This window comes from Macrobrachium nipponense, chromosome 40 (assembly GCF_015104395.2).
Source record: "Macrobrachium nipponense isolate FS-2020 chromosome 40, ASM1510439v2, whole genome shotgun sequence".
Taxonomy (NCBI): domain Eukaryota; kingdom Metazoa; phylum Arthropoda; class Malacostraca; order Decapoda; family Palaemonidae; genus Macrobrachium; species Macrobrachium nipponense.
The window spans coordinates 37,734,839-37,750,393 of NC_061101.1; the positions used below are offsets into that span (position 1 = coordinate 37,734,839).

The 15,555-nt window shown below is 42.3% G+C and overlaps 1 protein-coding gene across 1 annotated transcript in view; it reads left to right on the forward strand.

Annotated features, from left to right (window-relative positions):
- The first annotated feature begins 4,106 nt into the window (after positions 1-4,106).
- LOC135212095 (nicotinamide riboside kinase 1-like) overlaps positions 4,107-15,555 on the forward strand; it is a 113,288-nt gene continuing 101,839 nt past the window's right edge. Inside the window, exon 1 of the mRNA XM_064245475.1 lies at positions 4,107-4,262. The gene's annotated coding sequence lies outside the window, so the exon portion shown is untranslated. The remainder of the gene's footprint in view (positions 4,263-15,555) is intronic.

A 15,555-nucleotide genomic window follows, 5' to 3' on the forward strand; every position in this document is an offset into this window, starting at 1 on the left:
AATATAACCTAGAGCAAAATTTTCTACTGAAGTAAGTTAGACATAGTGGTAAAACCTGTAAAGGACTTCATTTGAATCTTTTGCTAAATTTAAAAGAGAATGGAAAGCAATACCTTGGTAGCAACGCAATAGTCAAGAAAGCATAGCTTCCATGTACATAACGTCCGCTAATTAACACTCCTCTGGTACCGTTATCTGGCCCAAATCCTAATATCTCCTTTAGCCAAGTCCTTGCAAGTGCCCCCTCCCCGGGAATCAGGCCTATCAACAGTGTTTTTATAAGAAACTAAAATCTGCTACAACTACAAGCATCGAAGATCCAACAGCCAAAGTCAATACTGTACATTTCCTTGGAACAGATTTATTGTAAGAGTTAATGAACTATACTGTGCAAGATACTCTGACCAAAATAATTCATATGCTATTTGTTTATCAAATTTTTGTAGTCTGTGACCAGACGATTTTAAAGTTACGAAGTGAAATATTAAGAAAATCAAATAATGAAGAGAGAAGCGTCCACGAGGAGAAAGTTAAGTCCCTGTCCTAAGGTGACCAGAATTCTGAGAAAATCCGGGGACATTTTCGGTTCAGAGGCGTAAAAAAGTAAAAGCCTTCAAAACACGTGTTTTTGTCATTGAAGAACTAAAACTGGGATACAGCAGCCTTTACCATTTATAAAGCAGCATTCAAAAGTTTGTCATCCTGTTTATCCTAAATTACAAATGAATTTAATGAAAATTCAATTGATTAAATCAAAGCAAGCTACAATTTAATGGCTACGAACCAGTGATTGAACAGTATTCAAATTGTACTGGCAAAGCACCGCTGGGTGGCAGCTGGCGGGAATGATATTGACGATGGTTTGGCCAATATCGAATGAGATATCTTATTCCATCTTGGGTTTGGCGGGAAATTTCGTTTTATGTTCTTGGAAGATCCTCGCAAATTATGCCGTGGAGAGGAGTTAATCATTTCCTTACTTATGTACACTGTTCACTCTACAGTGCAAGTAGCACTGTGCAGCTTTGTATAGTTTGGTAGACATTTTTGTTTTATCCAAGTTTATGTATAGTTTGGCAGACATTTTCTCTCTCTCTCTCTCTCTCTCCATTCCAGTTTCGGATCTTTCAGTCACAGTGAAAACCGGGGACAAGTCGCTGAAAACGGGCTCTGTCTGGATACCGGGGACGTCTGGTCACCCTGTACCCTGTGACCTTGTCCACACCAGCAAAGCCTATCTATATACGGCTCTACACACCAGCGGTCACTGCCCGACGGCCAAACCGTTCATATAACCCCACTATATTGACTGCTTCAGAAGCGAGAGAAAATATGAAAAGCTGGAAGTGGCTGCTATTGTGGACAGGCCATAAGAATGCTTCCAAAAAGGGGGAACAGTAATCAACATAAACAAAAAATCCTTGATGATCATTCACATGTCTTGAAAGTTTCATAAGCTAACGTTAACTCGAGAACTGACTACGTAATCAGAGGTAGCTCAATCACACATGAATATGCATGTTTTTTTTTCTATGAAATTGTTTACCTTTACATAATTATATTAGTTTTAGTTAAGGCTAACCCTCAACCTGAATTCGGTATGGTATTGGCCTGCTGCCTCGGTGGCCGCGAGTTCGATTCTTGACTATTCCATTGAGGTGTAAGAGATGTGTATTTCTAGTGATAGAAGTTCACTCTCGACGTGATCCCGTTGCTGAATAACCACTGGTTCCATGCAACGTAAAAACACCATACAAACAATCGAGCTGAATTTATGACGATACGTTGCCTTTTAATTTAGTATAAAGGGCTTCCTTTATTTTTTCACATTCGTCATTCGTTTTGGAAAAGTGTTTATGAACAAATAAAAGCATTTTTATATTCAAGATCCTAATGTCCAGTGCATCGAGGAAGGGTTCCTTAGAAGACAACACTAAAAAACGATCCGGGTATTAATCAATTTTGTCATTGTAGTCAACTGTTTAGTCCTGTCAATTTGCGATCACTGGGTCAGTATAAATTCCCCAATACATATACATGTCCCCAGGCCCTATTCACGTATCATGGACAGTCGAGGATCCCTCACTTGTTATCGGTTCCGCAGTGGTACTGCTGAATAATGGGGTCTTCATTTTATCGGATGTCTCGTTTCCGAATCTATGGCCATATATATCTATCGGTGCTGGCTTGGACCAAGGTCTGGAGAGCGCCTCAGTGGCGTGATCGGTTTGGTCTTGACCTACCACCTCGGTGGCCGCGTGTTCGATTTTTAGGCATTCCATTGAGGTGTTAGAGATTTGTATTTCTGGTGACAGAAGTTCATTCTCGACGTGGTTCGGAAGTCACGTAAAGCCGTTGGTCCCGTTGCTGAATATCCACTGGTTCCATGCAACGTAAAAACACCATACAAACAACAAACATTTTCTTCTCTTTTAAAAGTTGTCGTTGATACGAGACACGTTGCTTTGTTTACAAATTTTCTTTTTTACGTGAAATATTTTGCAGGCTTTCAGAAAAGTTGGACTTCGCAAGGTCTCCCAATCAAATGGTGCCGACGCAGTTGCGTAGCTTGTACCTACTATATTCCATCCCCTTTCCTCAGAGCTTTAGCTTTCCTCAATTACCCATAAATCTGATTTTTTTTTTATTTATTAATTTTTTTTTTATTTCATCTAGTGTAATATCAGAACCATATGGCGGAAAATATTTGCCAGACTAGGTTGGTTTCATCATCATTACGTCGCATATTAGATACAGTTTTAGATAATGCGCTTTTATTTTATTTTTTTTAATGGTATCCTGTCATGATAACATAGGTAATTATTTTCATCCATTAATTTTTTGAGTTGGACAGATTTAAACAAGATGAGGAACCGACTGGTTTTTATGCTAATGAAAGCGGACAATCCCAGAAGTAGTACATGCGTAATGCCCAACATATACCATATCATATTACAGCATGTGGACATTGTCAGCTATGTCAGAAGAATTCGTGAAAGTTATCTGAAAATTTATATTAATGTGAGCAAAGCAAAGCCAAGGGAGACCAAAAAGGAAGCACTGGAAAGAGCATTATGCTGCAGATAAGGATTGCGAAATATAAATGGATGATGAGGTGGAAGGTCTGGTAAAGCATTTTTGTTACCTTAGGACGCAATGGATTGTAGAGCTAGTATGGAAAAGGCATTGGATTGGAAAAACCAGTAACAGTTTGGATGAGGGGAAAAGAAATTGCTAGACCAAAGGTTAAAAACCAACGATCAGTAAGATCCAAGGCACGGCTGCTTGTAAACAACATGGGGATGGGGAAGATTTTCAGGTAGTGTGATTACACAGATTGCTAGAATTATTGGCTGAGTGCAGGGAAGTTCAAATTCTCCAGACTAGTAAATAAACTCTGCTTTCTTGGCCGTGTGATAAAAAAAGGACGGGGAGCTATTACTAGTAGGAGGAAAATTAATGTAAATGAACAGAAAGTGAAAAAAAGGAAAAAAAAGTGGAGCTGTTATTGGTGACAGACAGATTAATAGAAATGGACACAGTTTTTTTTTTTACCGATTTGGTTTGAAAACTTATATTTGCATTTTCTGTCGAAAATAAAAACATTAAATGATTAGGGTTGTAGGTGTTTCTAGTATGTGCGACAGGATACTCGTAAAAGTTTCATAAGCTAATTCCTAGGCAAGTATGTGTCCATGGACTTTATAACTGACGATAGTGGAACCTGTGGTACTACAATGAACACATACAATTTTCACACATTTTGAGGAAATCAGTACTCCTCATTCAAAAGAAAAAAAAATCGAACTACTATAAATGGGGCTATTTAATGTGGGCCGGTGCACAGACAAATCCTTTTAGTATCCTACAATGTTTTCTCCGCTGCGTTCAGATGTTTAATACAATTCATGACTACGACTTAACAAATACCCCAGTTGTGTTGATTAGAAATAAATTAGGCTCAAAACTGTATAATTTGAAGTATAACGCGATCTAAAATAAATCTTAAGCGTTTAATTAGTTAACTTGCGATGAAAAGGTAAGAAACACGGTTCAATTATAGAGCTTAATCCTGGGCCACAAAATCAAAAAGTGAACGGGACTGTCACGATGATTCAAGGTTGACAGCTTGACACTGATAGTCTGACTTTGACACCTTACAAGATTCCTAGTACAACACTCGTTGGTTGAACCCCCGAAGGTGCTGTGGTTCTTGTATCATCAACTATAATTCGGCCTGACAGAAGATTAAAATCCTAACGGTAAGTGGTGAAACGTCAGTTTTCTGTTACTGACGAAAGGGTATAGATAGGTAGGTACCCTACTACTAGGTAGTACTAGCTACTGCCTACCTACTAGCTAGGTAGGTACCTAGTATAGGCTACCCTTAAATTTTAGGTATTAGGGGGTACCTAACACTTGACATCACACTTCAGTTTTACATTGAAGCAGATTGACTACCCTACAATACTAGGTATAGGTAGGTATAATGATTTAAGGGGGTTTTGTGTTTGGGGTAATGCAGGGATGCTTTTAAATTCAGCTAGTCGTAACTAAACTTGACCTTGCCACCTGCCACCTAGCCTAATAGCTAGGTGGCTAGTATACCTAAGGCCTAGCTCTACCATAGCGCGACCACCCTCCCGAAAATAAAAATCGGAAATTACCTATGGCCTTAATTTGTGACCTAGGAAGAAAAACTTACTTTGAGAGGAAAGTAGAGGTCTCGAGGTGTTGTCTAATGTCTATCCTAGGTTACAGGACATGTTAAGGTACTTTTTCGGGAAGGTGGTCGCGCTACGGTAGAGGCCGGCCATTCGGTATTTTACCCTAGTTACTGTCAGTGCAAACCACTCATGTATCCTCATCCTCTTGTATATCCTAGTATAGGCTACTGTTTGTAAATTAGGCCTATGGGATAGGTTACCCCAAAGGGAAACTAATTTTAACTTGGTGGTGGGAACCAAAATGGTCATATAGTAGGGGAAACAACCGACTGGACTAGCTGATCCAGTTTTCACCGCATGTGGATCCACCCTTCGAAAAAGTACTTCAACATGTCATGACACCGGAGATGGGTACCAGTCACGAGTCATCGGTGGTGAAAGTAACAGTTCGAGACCTCTACTATCCTTTGAAGTAAGTATTTTTGCCAAAGTTAGAAATTAAGGTCATATATTAAGATTAAACAGAGGTTAATGAAAGTCTAGCCATGCGCAGTGCAAACATACCTCCATGACACTTTCAAAATTTTTACTTAGCTATAACCCCAACAATTTAGAAGATGGACGCCATCTTGATGTTTGCGGAGTCACTTGTGTCAGTAAACTTTCCATTCCATGTGCTAAATCCGCACACCACTTGTACCCATAGATGCTGGGGCACTTTCTTCACAACAATCGTCAACAATGACGCCAACCACGGCTTATCCAAGGAAACTACGATGTTTTGGTAGGAGAAGAAGAAGAAGCGTGCACTAGATAATTATTTAAATAAATAGTTAAACGTCAGTATAAGGTCATGAATTGCATAAATGTTTTACATATTCATGATTATTAATTTGAAAATATCCGTTGTTGAAAAAGTAAATAGATTCCTGACTCAAATATCAACAGTTTTGCTGTGAACAGTACCTACGGAGTTGTTAGCGCTCTTCTATTGTTCATCAGTGTTGCCAATTGGTATGTGTTTACCCTCCAAACTGGGTATAAGATATACACAAAACTGGGGAAATAAGTGAAATTAGTGTATATTTGTAGTATATATACATTTGTTCCTACACGATATACAAACCCTCGGTCCTTTACATAAGGAATTACTTTCGGCGTAGATGGAATTATGGCCGTTAAATTCTTGAACAAGGTGGTTAGGCAGTAACTACTGTATGGCAGGCGGGTAGGCCAGCCTGCCCGGATGTAAACACTCCACTTTGCCTTCGGCCGACTTCCGATGAAGACGTGTTTGTGAGCTCTTGCTGACTGGCCGTTGATCATTTTCCTGGTGGGATCTTTCTATTTTATTTTTGTATATACAGTGTTTGATATTAATATTAAATTCAATTAATATGCAAACCTACTTTTTGTGATAGCCTTTATAGCCGCCTTTCTAATTTGTGTTAAGAATCGGCGGCAAAGATATGTCATCATCTTTAATAATTACATACTTTCGCCCTTTAATGTGAGAACGAGATACGTATTTAACGTGAGGACGAGACATGTATTTAACGTGAGTGATATTGATCCTGTAACAAGACATGTATTCATCCGAAATTTACGCCTTCGTTTTGGGAATTTCTGAGAGGAACTGCAGAGGTTGGTCCTTTGTTTTGTTTTTTCTGGTAATTTCTCTTCTCCTTCATCCTTTCACTTACTATCGGACAAAGGTAGAAGAGGGGGTATGTGGTGTTGGTGTTTGGGGGATCTCCTCTCTCTTCGGAGGGCGGTGCCCTTGGATGCGAGAGGAATATCCTTATTACTTTAAATAATTTTTGCTTTATTGTACAGACTAACAGTGGTGATTGTGTTTACAGCAATATTGGTTGGAGAGCTCTTCGTATTGGTTATCCTAACCTTGGAATTGTACCTGTGACTTGTAGCATGTTGTGATACTGATCCTCGAGTGTGTGTACTGATCCCCTGCTGGTAATCATATTCAATTACCACTACTATCCTGGAGTTACGTCACTGGACGAAGCTTCGCCGCTGCCTTGTGATGTTTAACTTTTTCTGATGGTAGAAGTCTCGCAGAATTTGGAGGAACGGAAGAGGAAGAGAGTGCGTCAAGTGTCGTCATCCTCCTCTTTGAGATCATCATATTTCCATCAGTCTCCACCCCTTCGACTCCTAAAGCGCTTTGCCTTAGAAGGAGAAGGTGTCTCTTCCCCTAAGAAGTCTCGTCATAGGACTTCTAAGGGTCTGTCTCCTCAATTGAGGAGGCGTTTGAGTCTTCTGCTGGCTCTCCCGTTCCTTCGGGAATGGGAACCGTCTCGTTGTCCCCAGGGCCTAGCCTGTCGGGAGCCGTAAAAGCACAAACTTTGGTTCGCACTTCTGCTGCTAGTCCTAAAGGTTCTGCCCCTAAGACTAGTTCCATGTTGGGCACTCGTTCGCGAGTCCCTGGGTGCACGTAATCTTTGGATTCGCATGCATCCAGAGTCGTTGATGCTGAGTCCGCTCACTGTCTTGACTCAGGCACGGGGTGGAAGAAAGGAGCGAGTCGCTCAGGTGACTCGCACCTTGCCGGTGATCGCTCTCACGGTGATTGCTCGGTTCCCAGGGTTGACGTGACGGTCCCACGGAACCGTCCACGCAGAGACTGGTGGAGGCTCCCCATTCGGTCCTCTTGAGAGGTTTCGGCCTCGACAAGGACTTGGAGGAGTCAGAGGATAGTATCGGCTCTCTCCAGTCAGGTGCACGCTCAGCCCCACCCAGACAACGGTCACGTTCGCGCGACCGTCCAGTCTCGGTGGTGGCAGACGCTTCGCCTGCCATACAAGAGTTTTGTAACCCTCCTCGGGGAAGCATTCTCTCCACTGCTGCTCCGTCAGGTCCTCCTTCCCAGGTCGTGCTGGGGCCTGCTGCTTCGCAGCCGCCACAGCCCCATCCTGGATGGGAGAACCTGCCATTCTGAGGAAGTTGGCGAAGAAGAAGAGGATGGTGTCATCGTCATCTTCTGCTGCCTCTTCCCCTCTGACTTCCAAGGCCCCCCAACCGAGGAAGAAGAAGGTGGCTTTGGCCCCCCCCAAGAAGTCTCGCACAGGGACTTCTAAGGGTCTGTCTTGCTCTGGTGAGACAGGTGTGTCTTCCGCTGGTCCTCTCGTTCCTCCGGGAACGGGGACCGTCTCTCTGGGAACGGGGCCTGTCTCTCCTTCCCCAGGGAACAAGACAGAGACTGTGGAGGTACTGGTACCTTCGCTCCTGGCGCCAGAGGTTCTACCTCCGGACTGAGAACCGCCTTGGCTGCTCGCTCGCGAGCTTCACCAAGTGTACGGTCACCTACAGGTGACCATGCAGCCAAGGTCCAGTCAGATGAGTTCACTCACCGTCAAGACCCAGGCACAGAGCGGAAGGATAGTAAGTCGCTCAGGTGACTTGCCAGACCAGCGATCACTCGCGCAGCGATCATTCAGTATCCAGGGTTGACTTGACTGTCCCACCAGACCATTCACGTGTCGAGGCTGGGAAGAGGTCCCCCCGGTCTCCAGGAACAGCTTCGGCTGTTTCTGGGACTGTGGCGAGTCGTGAGGACGGTGGCCGCTCTCACCGTGTTAGTGGACGCTATCAGGCGATCGCCTGCAGTCCTTCCAGCCTATTGGTTCTGCTGGTAGGCAGGGTAGGAGCATTGAATGCTACCAGTCACCCGATCGTCGCTCCCATCGGGACCGGATGGCTCACACAGCTGGTAGCAGCTCCCCTGACGCACGAGACCGACGCTACCGTCCTCTGTCCATCGCTTCTCTGCAAGGAGACTGCTGGTCCAGACCTGCAGCTCGATCACCACTGCGGGTTGGCGATCACCTGCAGTCCTCCCTACCGGTTCTGCTGGTAGGCAGGGTAGGAGGGTCAGGCCTCCCTCACCTGTCCCTTCAACCTCCTCGGGCTACAGCGGGAGGAGCGAGGGGAACAGGAGTGACTGAGGAGTGCGCTCCTTATGGTCCAGCCATGAGAGCCCATGAGCCTGGTTTGGGCTTGGGACCGAACAAATCATATGCTCAAGTGGTTGGAGGAGATCATGGGGGGGCCGGGCTGGCGAGGACGATGATGCTTTCCTAGACTCGCTGAGTTACCATCACTGCTGTTCACGTGACAGTCCCGCTGGACCACGCATGCAGAGACCGGTGTGGTCTCCCCCTTCGGTCCTCTTGAGAGGTTTCGGCCTCGACAAGGACTGGGACGTGTCAGAGGAAGCCCCACCCAGACGATGGTCACAGTGGTGGCAGACGTTTCCCCTACAGTACGAGTTTCATAACCCTCCTCGGAAAAACATTTTCTCCAGATGGTAACATCTTCCTAGACTCGGAGCGGCCATCACCGCAGGTTGATGGCTGCCTGTGACTCGCTTCTCCGGCTGCTAATTCCGCTGGCAAGGCGAGCGAGAGTGTCCAGTCTTCCTCCCGCATTCCCTCTCTTCCTATGGCTATGCCGGGAGGGATGAGGTGAATGGGGAGGGATCCTGCAGAGCGTTCTCCATAGGATTCAGCGTCGGGGGACTGTTCCTGGAGGGACCTTCGGGTCCTACCGGACATCCTTCCACGTCATTAAGGAAGGATTTTGCCCGTTCCTCCTCAATTTCTACGGGAATCGAGGAAGACTACCTCCTGATGATCATCTGACGAAATTCAGAGGGTTTCGCCAAGCGCTTAAAATTCTTCGGAATTTCTAGCACTCTTCGAGTGTTATTGTCTTCTACGATCTGCAAACACTTGGGCGAGACGAGAATTCCTGATAATTGTTATTACGATAATTGAGAATCTCGCCGAATGCTCGAATTCCTTGGAATTTCTGACGTCTCAAAGAGTGTTTTGGTTTTCCTGTAGTTTCCAAACACACTGTCAAGACAGACATTCCTGGTAATTGTTATTACGAACTCGGGAGTCTCGCTAAGTCATTAAATTCCTGGAATTTCTAGCGTTCGAAGGAAGTGCTGCTGCTGAAGGAAGAATATCTCGGGAGGGGCTTGGCCTAGATGGACCTGATGGTCTGTCGCCTCAGTACACGGTCACCCCCGGGATACAGAGAAGAACGGGCAATAACGTTCAATCCTCCTCTTTTTTTCCCTTTACTTCTTGGTTATACCAGAATGACACAAGGAAATAAGAGGAATTTGGTGGAGTTTACTCCTCGGAATTCGAACCCAAGAGACTATGTTTTTGGTTCAATCCTAGGATCTTACCGAACATCCGTCAATCCGTTCGGGATGGATAGCACCGAGAGTTTGAATGCTTCTCCAGTGCTACTGTTTTGGGAACATCCAGTTTGGCTTGAACTAGTCGTCGTTGGTATCCTGTTATCACTGTATTAGTCTCCCTTCGGGAAAACTTCACCTTCGCTCTCTTCATTAGAGAATGAAGGAGGTCTTGCTGTCCAAGTAGTAGGCATATAACTGTAGTTAACCCTTAAACGCCGCAAGCGGAAATAAAATCAAAAACTCCCCCGAATGCCCGAGCCGGTTTTGAGTGAGCGAGGAAGCGGAAAAATTCATTTTTTCAAAAAATCACAGTGCGCTTAGTTTTGAAGATTAAGAGTTCATTTTTGGCTCCTTTTTTTGTCATTGCCTGAAGTTTAGTATGCATCATCAGAAATGAAAAATAATATCATTATCATATGTAAATAATGCGATATATGGTAGCAAAAAAAAAAAAATTCATACATAATTGTATTAAAATCACGCTGTGCAAAAACGGTAAAAGCTAACGAGTTTCTTTTTTTTTTTCGTTGTATTGTACACTAAATTGCAATCATTTTGATACATAATACATTGTAAAACAATAAAAAGCAACACCGGAAAAATATTATCACAAAATGATGTACGAATTCGTAACGTGCGGACGTAAAAAAAATGTTTTTTTCAAAAATTCACCGTAAATCTAAATATTGTTCTAGAGACTTCCAATTTGTTTTCAAAATGAATACAAATGATTGAATATTACGATACTGTAAGAGTTTTTAGCTTACAATTGCGTTTTTTTGACCATTTCGGTAGAGTCAAAGTTGACCGAACATGGTTTTTTTTCTATTTATCTTGATTTATATGCAAATATTTCGAAAATGAGAAAAGCTACAACCTTCAAATATTTTTCCTTTTATTTTACATGAAATTGCACACATTTTCATATATAAAACTCTATGAAGTGCCTAATATGAAACGGAGTAAATGTTCCGAGAATTCGATGTACGCAATTCGGAGATTTATGGCGGAGAATCCGTGCGCGGAGGGAAGGAAAGTTTTTTTCATTAATTCACCATAAATCGAAATATTGTGCTAGAGACTTCCAATTTGTTGCAAAATGAAGGAAAATGATTGAATTATTACTCAAAATATAAGAGTTTTAGCTTACAATTGCGTTTTTCGACCATTTCGGTAGAGTCAAAGTTGACCGAACGTGGTTTTTTTTCTATTTATCGTGATTTATATGCAAATATTTCGAAAATGAGAAAAGCTACAACCTTCAATTATTTTTCGTTGTATTCTATATGAAATTGCGCACATTTTCATATATAAAACTTTATGTAACGGCTAATTTAAAATGGTGCAAACATTACCACAATCGCACGTATGATTTTTTCGGAAGAGTTACCGCGCGGACGTAAGGAAAATGTTATTTTTTTCATAAATTCACCATAAATCGAAATATTGTGCTAGAGACTTCGAATTTGTTACAAAATGAAGGTAAATGATTGAATATTACTAAAATATAAGAGTTTTAGTTTACAATTGCGTTTTTCGACCATTTCGGTAGTCAGAATTGACCGAAGGTTGAAAATTTGTCACTTATCATTTTTTATATGAAAATATTTCAAAACTGATAAAAGCTACAACCATGGGTTGTCTTTAGTTGTATTCTACATGAAATTGCGCACATTTCCATATATAAAACTTGATGTAACAGCTAATTTTAAAATGGTGCAAACATTACCACAATCGCATGTATGATTTTTTTCGGAAGAGTTACCGCGCGGACGTAAGGAAAAAGTTTTTTTCATAAATTCACCATAAATCGAAATATTGTGCTAGAGACTTCCAATTTGTTGCAAAATTAAGGTAAATAGTTGAATATTACTACAATATAAGCGTTTTAGCTTACAATTGCGTTTTTCGACCATTTCGGTAGAGTCAAATTTGACCGAAGGTTGAAATTTTGGCACTTATCGTTATTTATATTGAAATATTTCAAAACTGATAAAAGTTACAATCATGAAATTTTATTTTTGTTGTATTCTAAATAAAATTGCGCACATTTTCATATATAATACTTCATGTAACGGATAATTTAAAATGGTGCAAAAATTATGTCAAAGTGACGAAATAATTTTTGAGATGTGTCACTGATACTTTTTATTGCGATAAGAAAGAAATTCGCGCTTGCGCGTCTGCGTAACGATTGTAAACAAAACAACGCCTTGATCCGTGAACTCCCAGCATCCCCCAAGGCGCGTGATTCAAAAGTTTTCGGCTGGTAGGCCTATAAGTATTTTTCCGCGAATTTTAAAAAAAACTTTTTTGAGCTGACGTATGGTACGTCCATTCGGAAATCAGGGGAGATTTTGACTCGACGTTTAATACGTCCATTCGGCGTTTAAGGGTTAAGTCTACAGGTATGTGACCAAGACGAATAGTATCTTCTCTTAATTGACCTAATACTTGGGACTGCCTTGCAGGCCTCCCAAGAGTTACCAGTTTCGATTTTGATATAAGTGGTATTGTTTACAACAGCACCACAGCATTTGCATTCACCGAGTAGGACGGTTTTCTTCCCTCCCATTTCGGTTAAAATGCAAATGCTTGAGCGTATCTTTTTGTGCTCAATGGTTCTAGCTGAACATATTCCTTCATGGAATATGTTCGGCATCCTGGCAACTCAAGATGACGACAAGTTTAGCGAGAGCTAGCGGTGTACGGCACTGCCAGCCTGCCTCAGCCTGTACGGCTTGCTCTCTGATAATTTGGTTGGAATTGTCTCTCTGTTGAGGTTGACAACCAATTCGAATCTCTGCCCGGCAATCACAGCCTTAGGTCTCTGGTTGGCTGGATTTCTCGCATATGTGTATGAGCATCTCTCCTGCATCACCTTTTGCGGTTGCGAGAATTTTCAGACAGACATATCTTACTTGACTGGTTATCATCTTTCTGTTTACAGAAGTCTGTAGCCTAATCTTCCACGTCCTCACACCTGTCGCTGTGATGACGCAGAATGATATTCTTCGGACAGTCTGAGTTTGCCTTGTAATATACATTGTGTAATTCGTAAGGTGTGTAATTATTCTTTGTTCATCCCGAATTGTAAATGAATAACGGAAGACTTCGCCTGTTCCCTGCCCTGTCAGCTCTGCTTCCAAGGTAAATAGAAATGTCATCCCTGATCCAGCCCACCAGAAGCAGTTCTTCAGGCAGTACAATCCCTGTTTTCATTACTGAAAGACTGCTTTCATTGCAAACTCTGACTTTCTCACTGAACAGCAATGAAATAGCAATTTAGCTTTTTCAATCCTCTGTAAACAACAGGGATTAAAGCAGTCTTCACTGGTTGTTGTGATTGATTGACGGGACTTTTTCTATGTTCAGAATCTTGAGAGTTTACTTCTCTCAATTCAACTGTGAAGACGTAGGTCCGCATTCACCTTAGTCTTTCACTAGCATATAGTATTGTTTCTCCTTAGTTGAGATTCAACTACTATGAGAACTTCTGTCTTGCCATCAGGGACCTCGGTCTCTAGAAGGCAATTGACTATTGTCTGATGTCCACATGCCTTGAGAGAATCATCATCTCGTCTCCCAACATCGGTGGCGAACAAGATAGACGATTTGTATGGTGGTTCTCGGCATAACCCTTCAAAAGGCGAGTGTCATGTGACTACGTCTCAGATGCATAACGGCTCACACTGAGCGCAGTCAGGCGGCAGCTTTTGAAGAGTTCGAGACCGTCATGAGCTATGCTGTGGACTTTGTATTGGTTGATCCAGATCAGTCATTACTTTGTCCTATTGGCGTGTTGCTGTACCAATAAAGGATCGTCACCCACCATGGAGTGTCGGTGTCTTTATCTGCTGCGGACTGCCATTGCAGAAGTGTCCGATGACACGTCTTTCTCTGAGTATTATGAGACCGTGAGAGACTTCTCTGCAGTTGGATAGTCCAGTGGATGGATACATTTTATCACTCCTAAGAATATGTCGGACAGGAAGGTAGATAAGGTCTCATTGCGACCATATTTGTCTTTTCCTTCGGGCCTTCCCACAGGTCCTTGGAACCTCATTTCCTTGGACCGGTGGTGGATGCTTGCAGGTTGTGTTTGCTTACCCGGCTCCTTCAAGAGGACAAGTTGCATCTCGCCTATGGTGTGCAGTTCTAGAAGTAAGAAGGATGCGAGTGACTGGCCTCTCCACCTTCCCCACCTCCACGGTCTTGGTATATTATACCTAGACTGTGCCTGCCTCGTCCTTCCACTCCTCTTCCTTTGGGTTGAGGATAGGACTCGAACTTACACTGGCTGGTCGGGCGATTGATGCGGTAAACTTATACATAGAGCTTCCTTTCTGTGTTTCTTATCAGAATATATAGAAGCAATCCCTGAGGATAGGGCTCGCACTTACACTGGCTGGTCGGGCGATTGATGCGTAAGCGTACACATAGAGCTTCCTTTCTATGTTTCTTATAAGAATCATATAAGCAATCCCGCTCCTTCTTCTATCAAGGGGAGGAAGGAGACTGGCAAACCCTTCCCAGAACTCTGCATTAATGCCTCCGACTCTAAATATTCTTCACAGTCCATTTTCAGATGAGTTACGATTCCTCTCACTTTTCGAATAGGCCCAGAAGTCTGACTCTTGATCATGCAGCTCATATACTCCGATCAAGTTGTCAGAGGCAGGGCACTCCGCACTCTTACGACCAGGAGGAGTAGCCTAGGTGTGTAGAACTCAAGTCAGTTCTAGAGGCTCACTCATATTCCTCCCACCAATCAGTGAGTCTTCCTTATGTAGAGGACTGAGGGTTTGTATATCGTGTAGGAACAAATCACAATTTTTGAAAGTAAATTGTATTTTTCCTAACTATACAAACCTGAGGTCCTTTACATATATTCCCACCTCATGCCACCCCTCTTAGGAAAAATACAATTTACTTTCAAAAATTGTGATATTAGAGCAATTTTGTTATTATTGCATTACTATGACAACTAGAATTCATGGGAACAGTTTGTAAACGCATTGGCGTATGTGTGAAGCTCCACTAAATTGGCAATGGTGAGTTATTTTGCGGTCGTCTGCTCATATCTACTTTAGAAATATCTGTAAATTTTCGAGGTTAATTTGGTTGCAAAACATGCATAATAGACATGAATTAAATAAACATTTTGAAGTAACAAAGTAAAGTTAAACTAAATAATAGTAAAGTAAACAATTAAGGGAATAAAGCTTTGCACCTCATAAACCGTGTAGTCGTGTGCTGCCTGCAACTGTGTTTGTGGAGTGAGAGCTTAGGAACCAGGAACTGCAACATAGTTCAAGTGCAATTTGGAGTGAATTAAGACCAAAACATGTAGAATTACAATCAAATAAGCACTGTGGAGTTTCAGTTGTGATGGCAGTAAGGATAGAACCACCTATTACAAGGTAAAAATGAATTTCAGTGCAAACCATGACCCCGGGAATAAGAAGTTTTATTGTGCTGATTACAACTGCAATCTTGAGCAAGATCAATAAACGTTACATATATACGCTAACATTGTTCAAATGAGTGCTGAGAATGCTGGGAAAGATGTTGGATCCTTTGCGGTTACGAACGACACCTCAGTCGGTATACGCCATATTGGATTTAAAAACTGCCTTGAAAACATATTTT